We start from the raw sequence: 20,878 nt of genomic DNA on the forward strand, positions 1-20,878 counted from the left end.
AACAACATACAAAGTTATTAATGACCATGCACCATAGTTCACATAAAATGATTGTAAACATTCAAGAATCCCATAGTAATGCGTACTACTGCCCATTCTTGAACTTCCTTCTTTGTGATTCACCAACAACATTCTTGTAAAATCTACAAATGAGATTAGAAGATTACTACTCCATGAATCCAAGTGCCCAAGTCCAAGAGAAGTGGAACAAGTTCAACGAAACGGAGCAAAACACTCAAAAACAAGAGATAGGACAAATACCAATCTTAACTCATCCAAATTCAATAATTATAGGATCAATTTTGAGATTCCCAAGACCATAAGCTTGTGCTTTCATTCCTATGACCAAGTTTAAATTTGACATGATAGGATTAATTTTGAAATGCCTAAGAACGTATGCTTGTGCTTTCATGCCCATGCACAAGATTCAATTTGACATGCCTAGGATCAATTTTGAGATGCCCAAGACCGTAGGCTTGTACTTTTATACCCATGCCCAAGATTCAATTGGATATGCCCAAGTTTAAATTTGACATGTCTAGGATCAATTTTGAGATGCCCAAGACCGTAGATTTGTTCTTTCGTGCCCATGCTCAAGATTCAATTTGACATGCCCAAGTTTAAATTTTACATGTCCAGGATCAATTTTGAGATGCCCAAGACCGTAAGCTTGTGATTTCATGCCCATGCCAAAGATTCAATTTGAAATGCCTAGGATCAATTTTGAGATGCCCAGGACCGTAGGCTTGTGCTTTCATGCCCATGCCCAAGATTCAATTAGACATGCCTAGGATCAATTTTCAGATGCCCAATACCGTAGTCTTGTGCTTTCACGCCCATGCCCAAGATTCAATTTAAAATTCTCATGTTTAAATTTGACATGTCTATGATCAATTTTGAGATGGCCAAGACCGTAGGCTTGCGCTTTCATTCCCATGCCCAAGATTCAATTTGACATGCCCAAGTTTAAATTTGACATGTCTGTATTCAAATAGGAAGAGAATGCAAAAAGAATGAGGTCATTCCGAGTTCGGACGAAGAAGATACGGCCAAAACAAGTTTACCGAATATCGACATCAAGTATGCATATGGGTTTGCAAACGAATTTTCAAGTCCGCGAACTTAAACCCCTGGATTTTGATTTTAAAATATGTTATGCTTACCTGGTAGGTGTACCATTAAGTCCAAACATCCCGAACTACTGTTTTCAAACCTAAACGTTTAAGAACCTTAAACACAGATCAAGTTAGGTAGAAAAGAACGATAAGAAAGGTACGTGAATCATTATAAGTTCTCTAAACAAATAAAAGCACAAATATTTCTCAAGTTTATAGACATACCTTTTTAGATGAATCCAATTGAATTCTACAGCCTTACGGAACATAATCTGTGCGCCCCAATTTTCATGCTTCCCTCACTGTATGCATAGCATGGCATTCCTTGGTGAGAATGCACTTACAACACAATTAAGTTGTGTTGGGGTGAAAAATATCTTGGTCACCGCAATTGACCTTTGGATTATCATGAAATGGATCACTTTTAGAGCCTTTCACATCCAATTCCATTTTTCCAAAAAACTTGTTAAGTTCCAACATCATGGATACTGCCTTCTCCATAGTCATGGAATTTTCTGGAAGATCATTCCTTTTCACACTCAAAGTATCATTAGCTTTCTTTGGTACCCACTTCTGAGTGCATTTAGGAACAACCAGAACCTTCTTTCCGTTACTATCTTCAAGATTTCTTGGAAGAGAATTGGATTGACTATTCTTTTGCAAGTTAGTCTTTCTCCAATTGGGAGCATAGGATATTGTCTTCGTCTTTACGAAGTTATCCTTTGGATAACCATTACGATTGTGAAAAGGCTTCGTATAACGTTTATAGGCAAATCTAGGTTTATCACAGCAACGATTCCTTTGCCTGGAAAGTTACAATCTGTAATGTTAAGGGGATTAGCCTTAGCATATGATCTTGGTTTCACAACTTCTTGTGATGCCCAAACAAGAACATCATGAAGTTTCTTATTCCTTACACGAAAATGACATATCCTTTCCAGGTGACCTTTGTTTCCGCAATAGTGGCAAACATAAGGAATGTTCTTACCTCGATCCGTATGTGCTGACTTTGGAGGTTCATATTCTTTGCTCTTTCGAACCTTAATTTCCGGTGAAGGTATTTCACTTTTTCCATCAGCGGAAACCTTTTGTTGAGAAGAATCACTATCCTTGACAAATTTTACCTCTTTGCTAACACTTGGAGCATTTATTCCCTTATAGCCCAATCCTCGTGTATCACGATGATTTTTACTTGCTCCTAGCATAGTGGTTAATTTTCTTGAACTAGTATTGAACTTTTTCAAGTCATCTTCCAACATCTTGATTTTATCAAGAGCAACAGCTAAATCAGCCTCAAGGCGTTTTTCTCGAGCGAGACAAGCACTTTCTCTGTCATCAAAACTAATTTGTTGAGAGTTAAACCTTGCTTCAGATTCTGCAAGTTTCTCTTCCAACAAAAAGTACTTTTGATAAAGATTATCACGTTCAAGTGAATTCATACGTAGGTTTTCCTCAGAATCCTTGAGGATTGATTCGTTAGAGCGATTCGAAAAATAAACACCTGCGTAACATCTTCTCAATTTCTTGTTTTCTCGACAGAGAGGAGTCAGAATAGGTGAGACATGAGAAGTTTTAATCTTATTCATCTTCCACGAATCCAAAAACTTAACATACTCTGAGACTTCCTCATCAACATCTCTATCAATATCTGAATCACCTTCATCAGAAAGTTCATCCAACTGTTCTTCTATGAGAGTTTCCCAATCAACAGTTTTTACATCAAGAGAATGTTTAGATATTGACTTAGATGTGATAGTTCTCTCAGGTGAATCCAAGCTTTTAGAATCATCTGGTAATTTATGAACTGGTACATTATTAGAGATAGACTCGTCCATAATCAGATCACTACAAACAAAGACTTATACGGTCTTTAACGTGTTTGCCTGCTTTGATACCAATTGAAAAAGCGGGGGTCTAACAACACCACCCAATATTTCGCTTAGCAATCTGTATGGACTAACTCCGAAATACTTTCTAGAGAATCAACTAGACAGTCAGACTCAATCTAGGTAAAAGTATCTCAAGGAGTTGATCTCTCTCTCTTGTTTTAATTTACTCGAGCTAACAGAAATCAGCGAGTCTTTAATCAAACACAAAGAATAACTTGGATGGTACCAAACACCAATATCCAAGGATCAATCATTGAAAATCAACAACCTAAGTTTGGATATTCTAATTGATGATCTAAACGCACAACCTGTATTATTTCAATAATAAAGATAAAACAATATAATGTGGAAATAGAAATCACAGACACCAGAAATTTTGTTAATGAGGAAACCGTAAATGCAGAAAAACCCCGGGACCTAGTCCAGATTGAAAACACATTGTATTAAGCCGCTACAGACACTAGCCTACTCCAAGCTAACTTCGGACTGGAATGTAGTTGAACCCCAATAAGTCTCCCACTGATCCAAGGTACAGTTGTACTCCATACGCCTCTGATCCTAGCAGGATACTGCGAACTTGATTCCCTTAGATGATCTCACCCACAACTAAGAGTTACTCCGACCCAAAGTCGAAGACTTGACAATAAAAAAATCTGTCTCACACAGACAAGTCTATCAAAGGATCAATCTGTCTCCCACAGATAAACCCTAGAAGGTTTTGTTCCGTCTTTTGATAATAATTTAGGTGAACAGGAACCAACTGATAACCCGGTCTTATATTCCCGAAGAACATCCTAGATTTATCAATCACCTCACAACAATCTTAATCGTATGGTAGCGAAAAAAGATGTTGCGGAATCACAAAAAATGAGACGAAGATGTTTGTGATTACTTTTTATATCTTGCCTATCGGAGATATCAATCCCAAGCCAATCAATCTGATTGTACTCGTACGATAGAAGATGCAAGATCAAATCACACAACTACGATAAAAGTAGTATCGGTCTGGCTTCACAATCCCAATGAGGTCTTTAAGTCGTTAGCCTGGTTTTAGAAGAAGAAACCCAAAGGTTAAAGGAGAACCGACTCTAGTATGCAAACTAGTATCACATGTGAGGTGTGGGGATTAGTTTTGCACAAATACTAGAGTTCCTCTTATATAGTCTTTCAAATCAGGGTTTGCAATTAAGTTACCTTGGTAACAAAGAAATCAATATCCACCATTAGATGAAAACCTGATTTAGATTCAAGCTAATATTTCTCAACCGTTAGATCGAAAACTTAGCTTGTTAGACACACTTGACAATGTACGCTTCTAGGTTTGTTAACCGTCCCCAAACGTATGTACTTGTTGGTTCAACAATTAACCAAAAGGTTAGACATATGAGCATTCCATATTAACCACGTTCTTCTTCACCATAACTAGTTCAAATGATTTCAAATGAACTAGTTAGAGAGTTGTTCAATTACAAGGAAATCTCATGTATTACACAAGACACAATTGAAGCAAAGATGACTTGATTCACTTGAATTGGTTCATGAACTTTTATAGCCACGGTTTTCAAACTGCATTCCTTAGTCTTTTTAAGTTTAAGTTCACAAATCATCTTCAGATATATAACCTTCTCAAGTTCGCAGACTAGGTTCGCGGACTTAAGTTACCGGGCAGAGTCTACAAACTCCAGCAGAAATTTCGGGTATGAGAACTTCTCCGGTTCGCGGACTTAATTTCATGCAAGTAGTTGTCAACTCCAGCATGTAGATGGTGGATTTTCGACAAGGGATAAAATCGTAAACCCATAATTATATATACTCCTGATCTAACAATCAGACAAGTATTGAGGCTCATGTCTCTTATCGAAAGCGTGAAAACTCATGCCACGAGAATCTCTGACTGAGAATACTGTCTCTCAGAGTATATGTAGATGTGTAGTCTCTCAGCTGAGGCAACGGCATATCTCATGAATACTGAGAAATTTCAGTGATCACTTCCATATAGAATCGCAAGATTAGACGGCTCCTAGACAGCTTGCCTGCTAGTATAGAGCAATAACGTCTTCAGGATGTAACAATGTTTTCCCTGACTGTATAGAAGAAATATGACGCTTCAACAAGTTCATATCACTCAACTCCTGAATAATTAATGCTCCTAGACGATCGTACTAGTATAGATCCATCAATTAATTATTCCTAAATCATTAGATTCATTCACTGAATCCTTGAAAAATATTCAATATTTTTCATAATATTTCGTTACTTCAATTCATGGTTTTCTCAACAGAGCTCCATGGGTTAGTAATAAATATTCAGCGTACGGGCATCTGAGCTACCTTCGGGTAAGCCCCGACCAAAATGATGCGAGTGTACTTAACAATAATGCACTGACGAGCACATGAACGCACGAACGAGTATTTCAAAATACGATGGGACGATGAACTTATGCAAAATAGGAAAGAAAATAATAAATAACAAAATATAAATCAAAGCGCTGGGGGATTGGGCCCACCGGCCGGCCGGTCGTGCCGTGGCCAATCCCACGCCTAATTTTATATTTTATCATATTTTTTACTATTTTCCTTGATCTCATGAAAATCCCTTCATTTGAACCTTCGTTTTAAGGAAACTCCTCAGTTCCATGGTGTTTTCTTCGCATCAAAGAAATAGTATAAAATTGGGAAAGGTGTCGTGGGACCGTGTCTACTAGCCGGCCGGCTATGCCCTAGTGACGGTCGGTCCCACACCTCTTGATTCCTCATTATTTTTATTATTTTCCTAATCTCATGGTATTTCCTTCAAACAATGAAAAAATAATATAAAATTAGGGAAACCCGTGGGACCGGGCCCTAGCCGGCCCCGCACGCCCTTTGTTTTATAATTATTATTTTTATGTTTCCTTGATCCCATGAAATTCCTTGATTTCATGGAATTTCCTTCAAATTAAGAAAATTCCTTCCAATCATGGAAACAAAAAATAAAATTAGGGAAAACTCACGGGACCGGGCCCTAGCCGGCCGACCATCCCCAAGCCGGCCCCACACTCCCTTATTTTATTATTATTATATTATTTGTTTCCTTCATCTCATCGAAACTCTTTCACTTCAAGGAAAATTCCTTTATTTCAACAAACTCTTTGGTTTCATGATATTTTCATAAAATCATGAAAAATATAATAAAATTAGGGAAAATGCTATGGGACCGGGCTCATTGGCCGGCCGGCCATGCCTTAGCCGTAGCCGGTCTCACACTTCATGATTCCTTCATCTCATGAAGTTTCCTTAGTTTCAACAAAAATCCTTGATTTCTTCATATTTTCCCAAATGATTGCTCAAATGCACATCAAAAAATATCAAAATTCTCAGGACTGAGATGCGAACACTTTGGTGACGTGAGCATACTACCTTGGTCGACCAAGGTTGACTCTTTGGATTGCAAGAGGCCGGTCCCACATATTTTCATCATTTGACCTAATTTGTTCATATTAGGTCCAAACTCTTCCGAATCATTTTGGGACTTCATAAAATGATCGTCATTCGATCCCATGATCACCCATGGGCCGGTTTCATTACCCCTGCAAGTCTATTTTGAGATTTGTAAGATCCTTTTCGTGTTGTCCTTTATTTTTTTGTTTCTTTGTCATTTTGTGACAAAAAGGGGGAGAAATATATGGACTAAACAAGTGATGCTGGTGTCAATTTATATTGATTGGCGTCGAAGAGGACAATGGTGCTTGAACGTTTATCTAACGAATTAGGAAAAGCATAGACTAAGAGGGAGTAACATATCATATAATTTGGTATAACAAAGACGCGAGGATTGCAAATCTACCTATGTCACCTTTAGGGGGAGTATGAGCTTTGTTATTATAATGTCAACAACTGTTGCATTTTTAAGGATTGAATGTATGCAGGTTATGTGCTGTTAAAATCGGGAATCAAGCGTATATGTAATGAATTCTTGTAATTTGTTCATCCATATGATTGTAAGAGTTTTGTCACTAAAATTGACAAAGGGGGAGATTGTTAGAGCATAGCTCGGTTGAACCCACCAAGCGTTGGTATGTCAAGTTTGGTTGTCATATTTTAATGAACCAAAACTCATTTAAGAGTCGCTTGATTAAATGTACTAGAGTCGACTTCGTATATGTTATCTTGAAAGTATATTATGATATGAAACATTACATGTATTGCGAAGACTTGAAGAAGTGAAGAAGTACAGAGCTACAACCACAACATCGTCCTTCCACTTGAGGTTAGTGATATTTGACTTGAACTATTTCATTCCCTAACGTATCTTTAAAGTCGTGCATATTGAAAACAAAACTGCGAAGCATGAACACTCTAGATAGACATAGTATTAAGAAATACAATACGAGGTTTATTGCTTAACCATTAAACTTTGTAGATAAGACATCAACATAATCGTATGAATGCTATTGTGATTATGTATGGGTATGAGGTGAGGATTTTATCCTAGGAAACAATGTTCTTACATGTGTTTTAAGGAAGTAAGTTCGTGAACTTTGTTTGTGAACCGAAAAGGAAATCGCTAGGCATTATTGGGGCTGTTCTTCATTGCATATCTTATGAACGACCAATATGTATGATTAGTGTAACCGTTCATGACTTGTTTGTGTTCTAGGTAAAACTATTCACATGAGGCCTGACTTTTGTATTGGTATGACTTTTATTAGTGAACCCGATCTTAAGTAATCACCTGATGGTATGATTGAGTTTGTGTAGTTTGTAAGGCCTAACACCGGGTAAAGGGGAACCGATCCTAGTAAGAGGTGCATCACATCACAAAGGGGGATCGATCCTTGTATAGGGTGCAACAAGGTTTATAGCAGAAAGGGGAACCGATCCTATGGACATGTGCAACACATATGAGTTAGATACCATATATATGTGGGGAACGGATCCTAGTACCTAGTTAACCGAATTTTAGGAAGCTAGTGTGACTATGCACAATACTCACATGGAGATAGAACCGAAACTTGTTTTGGTAGAACCGTTAAACCCATGATTTGTGATTGAGTGTTACTTGATCAATCACATAGTTCTTGAAAGTCAGATGAACCAATTCTAAACTTATTTGGAAGTGTGGTAAATCGGTTTCAAGTGAGTAAGTATGAAAAAGGACTTACAAAGAAAGGATGTCGACACACTTTGAACATGTGCAGTAATGCATATATTTTTTATTGTTCAAAGGTATTCCTTAACCGCTATGAAGGAAGTAAATCCCAAGATCGCAATTAAATAAGTTCTGAATCTTTTAATTAAGGTTTTTAATTATATATGGAAAGTAAGAATTAGTAATGTGTATTTGCTAGTTAAAGATTTTCCAAGGAGATTTTCGATCAAATATTTTGCACAAAGCATTGTCAGGAATTATGAAAACCGAATATGGAAATTGTTATAGAATATCTTGAGAATATTTTCGGTTTTGGAAATTCCTTGGTGACCAAACTTCCTTGTCTATAAATAGTTGAAGTTTGCATTTCGGGAAAACTAATCCTTCGTGACAGTAAACTTCCTCTATTGTACTGTTACTGGTGAAGCCGCCTATTCAGAGAGGAGAGTAACCTAATTAGGCGAAATCTCTTACGGCCGCTCAGTTTAAAGTCTTATTTAGGATTGAGAAGCTCTAGCGCGTACCGTTGGTGGGAAACTAGATAATTGTGGTTTATCTTTTGTTTTCATATTGATTTGATTGACTAACGGTGGTTGAACTTTGATTGCACCTAGTTTTTTTATGCTTGAGAATATTCTCTTCTGATATATGATTCACTCAAGCTAGTTTAAGGTTTCGACAAGGATCTTCAAACTGTTGTTAGTGCTAAAGACGATCTTGTGATAATCCATTGTTAACAGACTCCGTTCTGTGCGTGATTGATCACAAGAGATTCAAGTAGTTGTGTGCAGGTGTTTATTGAAGATCTAAGAATATTTGAAGACAAATAAGAGATAAAATATTTCTGACTTGGTTATATAAATCTTTGGTGTGCACAATACTTGTTTCGGTAAAAGAGGATCCAACTATAATCGATTTATCCTTGTGGTACTTTGATAAAATAGTTGTGTAGATCGGCATCAATACGTTTCCTTGGGATTAAAGGTATTGATTGCAAAATCTTAAAGATTAACTTTTGGTGATTAAACATAAGATAGATCTTGGAACCTGGCAAAGGAGTTTATGTTAAGATAAACAGAAGATCCTTTATCCGACTCATATCACTTGGTTGAAGAGAGTTGATACCAAACAGATTTGTTGTTCCTTTACTGTTTGGAATACGAACCAAAGGAATTGGTCCAAGTACGTGACTTGTTTACAGGTCGGAGGCGTGGGAATACAGATGGAACTAGGTCAACTATAGGTTTAGTTGCTTGGTCTCAACTATATGAAGTTGGTTTATTTTGTATAGCGGCTTAATCCTGAGAGTATTTAATTCTGGACAAGGTCCCGGGTTTTTTCTGCATTTGCGGTTTCCTCGTTAACAAAATCTTGCTGTGCCATTTACTTTATATTTTCGCATTATAATTGTTTTATTATAATTAAAGTAAATTACACAAACGTTAATTCCTATTTACTTGATAAGCAATCCTATTATGTTTGGTTAAGTCCGAACCTTTGTATCAAGTAAGCACACTTCGTCGTTGCATTGTCTCGATCTCGTATTCATAGATGATCACACGAAGTGTGAACCGATTTGTTGTATTGTCTCAACTCAGTCCATAGACAATCACTTTCGGATAAAGGACTTATAGGAAGGAAAAGTTTTAGCTTGAGGTATATTTGGGTACCCTCGCCTTTTCAGTTGTTTTTCTCCAATTCATTATAGATTGAATGTTAGTGTTGGTCTTTTCTTCGGATTTCGCTTCGTGTTGGTTTTATTTCCAGTTTCTTCTTCTCCTTTCGTTTCCCCTTATATTTATCCCTCTGGCTGCCTTTTGAAATGATGTTACTGTTGAATTTTAGCATGATAGGTTGAATGCTGCTTGTACTGAATGTTGTCCTTGATTTTTTAATATCTTGTTATGAGTGTCTGTTTGAAATGTGGTGTTTGGTTTTTTTATTTTTTAGTTTTTTGTTAGGCTCTTTGAAGCTGTAGTCTTTGGCCTGAAAAATAACAGTAATAATGAAGAGTATACCCTCAGTTTCATTCCCAACTCTAATGATCGAACCAGCCCCCAAGTAAGTCCCCCTTAAACATTTATTCTTACTCATCTCACATTAAATTTCTCTCTTTTAGGTTGTAATACTAACTAGCTCTTTTTATATCTTGTGTCTTTTAATCCTTTTGGTGTTGGTGTTGAGATCAATTTTGAAGTTTCATTAGTCTGGTGATTGCAATCGAATCCAAATCTTCTCTGCAAGAATCAAGGGACTGGTTTAAACGCAGTTGGTTTAGATCGGATATTCAGGGGACTTCCTTTCTTCACTTTCGTTATTTATTTTGTGTAAATTGTTACTAGCTTCCTTTCATATTCTAGATGTCAATATTTCAAGTTCGCTGGTATGGATATTCAATGAATATCAGGACCAAAATACTTTCCATGTGATGAGATTCTAGAACGGCTAATTAGTTTAGTACTTGTTTCTGTTTAAACTGTGTTGTATTTAGGCTTTGCTTTAAGTTTCTTTTTTGTTATTGCGATCTTTACTTTGGTTACCTTTAATTCCCTGTAGGCGTTAGTTACATTTACTGTTTTTAAGCTTTCCTTTTAAAATGGATTATGTTTGTGTAAGGTTACGGTGCTTTTTAACTTGCTTTTGCTTTTCTTCTTGGAATAGGAAAATGAAAACTCATGTGAAACAACATGATGCTGAAATCAATAATGCTTGTGTTCTATTTGGTTGTATTTTCTCAAAGATACAACTTTCACCAACAAAATCTTCGATCGTGAAAAAGGCTAAACCGTCATCCTCAATCATTAAGAAGAGATCTATTTCTTGTACAGGTCGTGGTGACACTTTTATCAGACTTGGTCGTGATAGAAGGGCTCAAGAATCCATCTTGATAGTTTTATCACACCTTCACAACTCGCTTGTGGATCCTAACATACTTCCAGTATTAGAAGACTACTAATTGGGTAACGATGGAGAAGGAATGCTTCCTATGTTATTGAAGAATTACAAATGGTTTGGTTATCTTTGTATTTTTGATTTTAGGATCTTGTCTAGGACTCATCACATTGTGATCTTTTCCTTCATCAAAGTTTTATCCCTTTGGCTTTGGGTTTTCCTTGACAAGTTTTTTAACGAGGCAACATTTGCGTGTCCAACACCTTTCGGTGGTTTTCACATTTACCTTCTATTTTTCGTTTTTTATTTTTCATGTATTTCCTTTAATTTGTTAGTTGCAATAGATGGCTATAATACCAATGTAACCACGGTTGCTAACGCCATAAGTTAGTCTTTTTAATGTAATACCTTATTCACACAAAAAAAAAACCTAATATAACAAGTTTTACTAAACTAATTTATTTGTTACTAATAAAATTTATTTTTAATGTGTTAAAAGGCACACCTCGTACAATAATTAATTTACCAATCCACGGGGTTACTCAGTTACTTTGAATATTGTCATATCACGTTCTAATTCTCCTTCAGACAAAAACAGTTAACATGGAAGGGACCAAGAATTACAAATTTGAGCACATATGACTTTCTCATATGAAACTACAACATGTTGTTGACTCAGCTTGGATCCAATATAATGACATGGAACCCTCATTAGATTTTCAAGTAAAGCTCATAACAGTCACCCAGATGCTTACATACTGAACAAGGAAACTTTTGGCGACCTCTCTACAATGATCAAGAAATGACGACCCAGATAAAATTAACACAACATCAATGTGCTACTCGAAGCGAAAGAAACTTGACGCACTGTATACTCCAAGAAAAACATCTCAGAACTCATTGTACGGTCTTGCTCCAATGCCACACAACTTATTGGCAGCAGCTATTTAGAATCCATTGGTTGCAATCGGGTGATCATAATACCATTGTTTTTACATGTGAAACAAACTGTACATCGTGGATGCAACAACATACAAAAATTTCAGGATCGACAAAACACTGAGGTCGTTGTACAACTCATGCTTAACCACTTTTCTGACCAATATACGACATCAAATACGGTGATAAATGAAGACTTATTTGCTGCAAGCAATCCTAGGTTAACATCACAAAAGTGTATCATGCTTACAGAGGAAGTAACTCTGACCATTAGTTCTGAAAGTGTTGGTAAACTGCTTGGTTGAACTCGCAAGTTTTTTTTTTTATCTCAAGCTTGTTGTCAATGTTAGATGCACAAAACTCTATCTTGATTTCTAGTCTACTAAAACTCAAGTCTCGGTCTACGTTAGAGTATGGTAGTTGAGTTGACATCAGTGAATAACCTTCGAAGATTAAAGATTGAAGATCAAATGAAGACATTGAGAGAAATTTATCGACAAATAGGTATGAGAGGACTAAACTATCCTGTTTACTCACGACAATACCGTTCTATCTTATGAGATTATGTCGTATGATTTTGAGTAGATTTAATATTGCAAAGAAAAAGTTTCGAGTCAAGCTTATCTTGTTAAATATCTCGAAATATGATTCAAGCAATAATGTTCATAGATCCTTGGCAATCTTAGTTAAGAACAATTTTTGTTCAAAAACTATTTTTATTTCAAGTTGATCACTTATAGATAGCCCAAGCAATGATATTTCATATCTTTGGAGATTGGGAATGTTTCAAATCATGAAAGATGGTTTTTCAGAACTACTGATATCTAGTCACATGGTAGGTACTGAAAAAGCGGGGGTCTAACAACACCACCCAATATTTTGATTAGCAATCTGTATGGACTAACTCCGATATGCTTTCTAGATAATCAACTAGACAGTCAGACTCAAACTAAATAAAAGTATATCAAGGAGTTAATATCTATTCTCTTGATTTGATCTTTACTCAAGCTAATAGGAATCGACGAGTCTTTATCAAATACAAGGAATAATTGTAGTTGAACTAACTTCGGTATGGACTGTAGTTGAACCCTAATCAATATCACACTGATCCAAGGCACAGTTTCGCTCCTCACGTCTCTGATCCCAACAGGATACTATATACTTGATTCCCTTAGCTGATCTCACCCACAACTAAGAGTTGCTACGACCCAAAGTCGAAGACTTGAATAGACAAATATGCATCACACAAAATAAATCTACCTGATAGATAAATCTGTCTCCCAAAGATAAACCTAATAAATTTGATTCCGTCTTTTGATAAAATCAAGGTGAACAGGAACCAATTGATAATCCGGTTTTATATTCCCGAAGAACATCCCAGAGTTATCAATCACCTCACAACAATCTAAATCGTATGGTAGCGAAACTAGATGTTGCGGAATCACAAACGATGATATGAAGATATTTGTGATTTCTTTTTATCTTTCCCTATAGGAGATAAATCTCAATCCAATCTTACAGTTGAACTCGTAGATAGAAAATGGCAATATCAGATCGCAAACTACAAGAGAGTAGTATCGTCTGTCTTCAAAATCCCAATGAAGTCTTTCAGTCGTTTAACTGACAGGGTCTCGAGAAGAAACCTACGGTTAAAGGAGAAACGACTCTAGCAAAACTAACTAGTAGCACACATGAGGTGTGGGGATTAGTTTTGTACAGATGCTAGATTCCTCCTTATATAGTTTTCAAATCAGGGTTTGCAATCTAAGTTAGCTTAGTAACAAAGAATTCAATATTCACCGTTAGATGATCAACCTGATTTTTCCCAAGCTAATATCTTTCAACCGTTAGATCGAAACTTAGCTTGTCATACACAAATGAAATGTATTTCATTTAGGATTGAGTAACCGTACCTAAACGTGTACATTTTTTTGGTTCACAAATGGTTCACCAATGGTTAACCACATGAGTAACTCTCATATTAACCATATTCATCTTCTTCAATAACATGACTTCAAAGAACTAGTTTAAGAGTTGTTCAATTGCTTAGATCTTTATAATAGACACAATTGAAACAAAATCGGTTTGATTCACTTGAATCAATCATGAACAATATAGCCACGGTTTCCAAAGACTGCATTCTTTATTGATTTATTGTTTTTAGTTCAGGAACTACCGATTTGAGATATAACCATCTTGGATACGCGTACGGGTATGTGTACTCTAGCTTTACCGGAATAGGGTTTGTAAACCCAGCATAAATTTTCGGTTCGAAAACTTTCGAGGGTACGCGTATGGGTATGCCTACCTAAGGTGACAATTTTCCAGTTTGCAAAGTTCACAAACCTCAGCAGATATTTTAGGTTAGAAAACTTCTGCCAGTACGCGTACAGGTAAGCGTACCCAACCTGTCTCATTCGCCAATACGTATGCATGAATGCACACACTTGGTTTCCGACACATGGATTTATACACTAATGTGCGAACACACTATATATGCTTATATCCATAGTTGGTTACGTATTCTCAACTCTACATTTCAATCATTGAAATATTCTTCTATAATGTTATAATAATCGTTATTCACGGCTATCGTCATCAAAGCTATTTTCAAGATCGAAATGTCTCCATGACTTGCGTCACGGGATAAAGATGAACAACGGCTAAAGCGAAAGCTTTCCAACACGTATTTCGAGATAAAAGATAGACGAGTAAACTCGGCTCGAAATATCAAATGTGTATGTATGAAAACTATCATTCTTATACGACTTTGTCTCAAGAGTAGGAGATAGAGTAGACATTTGAGTGATAGATAAGTTCAAGTCTCACATACCTTTTTGGTCGGATGAAGTTCCACTGGTTCCTTGAGTAGTTCTTCGCCTTCGCAAGGTAATCTCCATGGAGTCTGGAGCTCAACTACACTAACTTGTCCTAACCGAGACTTATCTATAAGTAGTCTAGAAATCAAGACATATAGTTTTGACAACTAAACTTGAAAAACATGATTGAGATAGCAACGCATGCGAGTTCGACCGAGCATTGCCCTAACAATCTCCCCCTTTGTCAATTTTAGTGACAAAACTATCAATACATATGGATTAAAAAATAAATAAACTTTGTAGCTTCTCGTCCACATGCTTTATCCTCTTGGTCCTTCAACATTACTCGAAAACTTCTTCTTTTCTAAGTACTCCCATGATTCCATAGATGTTCAATTCCGCATCATAGTTGTTAAAAGTTCCGTAGCCATAACAATGAGAAAACAAAAGATCTCGATTATTGTTATACAATATCATAGTATTATTACATAATATCAAAGTTCTTATATCACAACTTCGACAACAATACTATGGTGATATGTATCACTCCCCCTTAGTCAATACTTTCATCTCAATATGAAAACCACTCCCCCTTACATAATGGCCCGTAAAACACGTAAACCATATGTATTTGTAGTGTGAACTACATATTAATTCTCCCCCTTTTTGTCAATATAATTGGCAAAGGTACGAAAACGAGATCCTAATGAAATTTCCACGGAGATGCTTCAAGACCAAAGAAAAGTACATACCAACTAATTTAGATGCAATCATATAGACGAAGCTAAATGCATTCATCAAGGAGTTTATGAAGATACAAGATAACCCCTAAAAATTCCACAGCCACACTCCCCGCAAATATATGAAATTAAGAACAAGTTCGAATGAACTCTCCCCCATTTTATGTCATTCCCGAAAGAACAACAAGAGTGACCTTACTTTTAAACGAGAAAAGAAAGGATTTTATTGGACATCAAAAACCATAAAGAAATGATTTTTTTATATCCAAAAATCTCAACCAAACTAATCACAAGTAAACCCATGATTAATTCAATTGGAATACACAATCAAATTAAACACAAAAGTGATCAATTTAATTGATTATGCTCGACATAAGAAAGCTTACGGAGCTACGACTAATTTAACCATAAAGGAATGATCAACTTAACCGTTCATATACTCAACACAAGAATACCTTATGGAGTATCGCAGTATACACAAAAAATATGGATCAGGGAAGGATCAATACTGCGGAAAATACAAAGATTCATTATATCTTTCATCACTATTTGCATAACGATTTATAATAGACATAATCTTTGTAAATAAAATATTTTAACCTACAAAAATTGATAATATAGGCTTAACTTTTGTTTTGTCAAAAGTTCATCAATCTTTTATCAATATTTGCATACCGACATACGAAAGAGCTAACTTTTGACAACATATGGGACAATAACAGTTCACTGACGCAAACACACATATCCCATAACATATTACAATATATAAAACCATAAAGATTAATACTGCAAAACAATCTTTGCCCTTATAAGGTAGAATCAAACTTTTTCGCACGGATTTACACCAAGAGTGGTTACCAAAAGCGTATAAAAAGATTTTCTTAACAAAGAAGAACATACAAAGTCATTAAAGACCATGCATCATAGTACACATAAGATGATTGTGAACATTCAAGAATCCCATAGCAATGCGTACTATAGCCCATTCTTGAACTTCCATCTTTGTGATTCATCATCATCATTCTTGTAAAAGCTACAAATGAGATCATAAGAGAATTACTCCAAGAATCCAAGTGCCCAAGTTCAGTAGAACAAGTACAACGAAACGGAGAAAACACTCAAAAACAAGATACGGGAAAAAGACCAACCTCAACTCGTACAAATTTAGAATTCAAAGAGGAAGAGAATGAAAAAAGAATGAGGTCATTTCGAGTTCGGACAGAGAAGTTACGGCCAAAACAAATTTACCGAATATCGACGTCAAGTATACATACGGGTTTGCAAACGAATTTTCATGTCCTGGAACAGTATGCAAACGGGTATGCGTACCTAAACCCCTGGAATTTGATTTTAAAATATGTTATGCATACCTGGTATGTGGACCAGGTAGTCCAAACATCCTGAACTATTATTTTTAATAAACATTTAAGAACCTTAAACACAGATCAAGTTAGGTAGAAAAGAACGATAAGAAAGGTACGTGAATTATTATAAGTTCCCTAAGCAAATAAAAGCACAAATCTTGCTCAAGTTTATATACATACCTTTCTAGATGAATCCAATTGAATTTTACAGCCTTACCAAACATAATTTGTGCGCCCCAATTCTTGTGCATTCCTCACCGTATACATAGCAGGGCGTTCCTTGGTGAGGATGCACTTACAACACAATCAAGTTTCATTGGGGTGAACAATGTCTTGCTCACCACAAGTGAGCGTTGGATTATCATGAAAGAGATCGCTTTTAGAACCTTTCACATCCAATTCTATTTTTCCAAAAAAATTGTTAAGTTCCACCATCATGGATACTGCCTTCTCCATTTTCATGGAATTTTCTAGAAGATCATTCCTTTTCACATTCAAAGCATCATTGGATTTCTTTAGTACCCACTTCTGAGTGCGTTTAGGAACAACCGAAACCTTCTTCCCATTACTCTCTTCAAGATTTCTCGGTAGAGAATTGGATTGACTATTCTTTGCAAGTTAGTCTTTCTCCAATTGGGAGCATCAGATCTTGTCTTAGTCTTTACGAAGTTATCATTTTGATAACCATTACGATTGTGAAAAGACTTCGTATGACGTTTATAGGAAAATCTAGGATTATCACATCACTGATTCCTTTTCCTAAAGGTTTGACATTTACAACCATCCTTAACATATGATCCCGGTTTAATCACTTCTTTTGACACCCAAACAAGAACATGAAGTTTTTCATTCCTTATACGAAAACGACATCTCCTTTCCAGGCGACTTTTGTTTCCACAATAATGACAAATATAAGGAACGTTCTTACCCAGATTCATGTGTGCTGGTTTTGGAGGTTGATATACTTTTCTCTTTTGAACCTTAACTGCCGGTGAAGGTATCTCACTTTTGCCATCAGTGGAAACCTTTTGTTGAGAATAATTACTAGCCTTGACAAATTTACCTCTTTGCTAATATTTGGAGCATCTATTCCCTTATAGCCCAATCCTCGTGCATCACGATGATTTTGACTTGCTCCTAGCATAGTGGTTAATTTACTTGAACTAGTATTGAACTTTTTCAAGTCATCTTCCAACATCTTGATTTTATCAAGAGAAGCAGTTAAATAAGCCTCAAGGTGTTTTTCTCGAACGAGACAAGCACTTTCTCTGTCATCAAAACTAATTTGTTGAGAGTTAAACCTTGCTTCAGATTCTGCAAGTTTCTCTTCCAACAAAAAGTACTTTTGATAAAGTTTATCACATTCAAGTGACTTCATACGTAGGTTTTCCTCAGAATCTTTGAGGATCGATTCGTTAGAACGATTCAAAAAATAAACACCTGCGTAACATCTTCTCAATTTCTTGTTTTCTCGATAGAGATGAGTCAAAAGAGGTGTGACATGAAAAGTTGTAATCTTCTTCATTTTCCACAAATCCAAAAACTTAACATACTCTGAGATTCCTCATCAACATCTCTATCAATATCTGAAACACCTTCATCAGAAAGTTCATCCAACTGTTCTTCTAGGAGTGTTTCCCAATCAACAGTTTTTACATCAAGAGAATGTTTAGATATTGACATAGATGTGATAGTTCTCTCAGGTGAATCCAAGCTTTCAGAATCATCTGGTAATTTCTGACCTGGTACGTTATTAGAGCTAGACTCGTCCATAATCAGATCGCTACAAACACAGACTTATAAGGTCTTTAATGTGTTTGCCTGCTCTGATACCAATTGAAAAAGCAGGAGTCTAACACCACCACCCAATATTTCGATTAGCAATCTGTATGGACTAACTCCGATATGCTTTCTAGAGAATCAACTAAAAAGTCAGACTCAATCTAGATAAAAGTATATCAAGGAGTTAATATCTCTTCTCTTGATTTGATATTTACTCAAGCTAATAGGAATCAACGAGTCTTTATCAAATACAAGGAATAACTTGGATGATACCAAAGACCAATATCCAAGTGTCAATCAATGTAAATCAACAACCAAAGGTTAGATATTCTAATTGATTGATCTTCAATGCACAACCTGTATTATTTCAATTATAAAGATAAACAATATAATGATGAAATAGAAATAACACATAAACCAGAAATTTTGTTAACGAGGAAACCGCAAATGCAGAAAAACCCCGGGACCTAGTCCAGATTGAACACCACACTGTATTAAGCCGCTACAGACATTAGCCTACTACAAACTAACTTCGGTATGGACTGTAGTTGAACCCTAATCAATATCATACTGATCCAAGGTACAGTTGCGCTCCTTACGTCTCTGATCCCAGCAGGATACTACGTACTTGATTCCCTTAGATGATCTCACCCAAAACTAAGAGTTTCTACGACCCAAAGTCGAAGACTTGAATAGACAAATCTGTATCACATAAAATAAGTCTACCTGATTGATAAATCTGTCTCCCACAGATAAACCTAATAAATTTTGTTCCGTCTTTTGATAAAATCAAGGTGAACGAGAACCAATTGATAATCCGGTCTTATATTCCCGAAGAACAACCTAGAGTTATCAATCACCTCACAACAATCTAAGTCATATGGTAGCGAAACTAGATGTTGCGGAATCACAAACGATGCGACGAAGATGTTTGTGATTTCTTTTTATCTTGCCCTATCAGAGATAAATCTCAAGCCAATCTTACAATTGAACTCGTACGATAGAAAATGACAAGATCAGATCGCAAACTACAAGAGAAGTAGTATCGTCTGGCTTCACAATCCTAATTAAGTCTTTCAGTCGTTTAACTGACAGGGTCTCGAGAAGAAACCTACGGTTAAAGGAGAAACGACTCTAGAAAAACTAACTAGTAGCACACATGAGGTGTAGGGATTAGTTTTGTACAGATGCTAGAGTCCTCCTTATATAGTTTTCAAGTCAGGGTTTGCAATCTAAGTTAGCTTAGTAACAAAGCATTCAATATTCACCGTTAGATGATCAACCTGATTTTTCCCAAGCTAATATCTTTCAACCGTTAGATCGAAACTTAGCTTGTCACACACAAATGAAATATATTTCATTTAGGTTTGAGTAACCGTACCTAAACGTGTACATTTGGTTGGTTAACAAAAGGTTCATCGATGGTTCACCAATGATTACATGAGTAACTTTCATATCAACCATATTCATCTTCTTCAATAGTTCCAATGACTTCAAAAGAGCTAGTTCAAGAGTTGTTCAATTGCTTAGATCTTTGTAATAGACACAATTGAAACAAAATCTGTTTGATTCACTTGAATCAATCATGAACAATATAGCCACGGTTTGCAAATATTACATTCCTTATTAATTTATTGTTTTTAGTTCATGAACTACCGATTTGAGATATAACCAGCTTGGGTACGCGTACGGGTACGTATACTCTAGCTTTACCGGAATTGGGTTTGTAAACCCAGCATAAATTTTCGGTTCGAAAACTTCCGAGGGTACGCGTACGGGTACGCGTACCTAAGGTGACGGTTTTCCAGTTTGCAAAGTTCACAAACCTCATCAGAAATTTTCGGTTAGAAATCTTCCGCCAGTACGCGTACCCAACCTGCCTCCTTCGCCAATACGTATGCACGAATGCACACACTTGGTTTCCGGCACATGGGTTTATACACTAATGTGCGAACACACTATATATGCTTATATCCATAGTTGGTTACATATTCTCAACTCTACATTTAAATCAATGAAAGATTCTTCTATAATGTTAGAATAATCGTTATTCACGACTATCGTCATCAAAGCTATTTTCAAGATCGAAACATCTTCACGACTTGCGTCACGGGATAAAGATGAACAACGGCTAAAGCGAAAGCTTTACCAATACGTATTTCGAGATAAAAGATAAACGAGTAAACTCGGCTCGAAATATCAAATGTG

Source organism: Papaver somniferum, chromosome 11 (genome assembly GCF_003573695.1).
Source record: "Papaver somniferum cultivar HN1 chromosome 11, ASM357369v1, whole genome shotgun sequence".
Classification (NCBI taxonomy): Eukaryota; Viridiplantae; Streptophyta; class Magnoliopsida; order Ranunculales; family Papaveraceae; genus Papaver; species Papaver somniferum.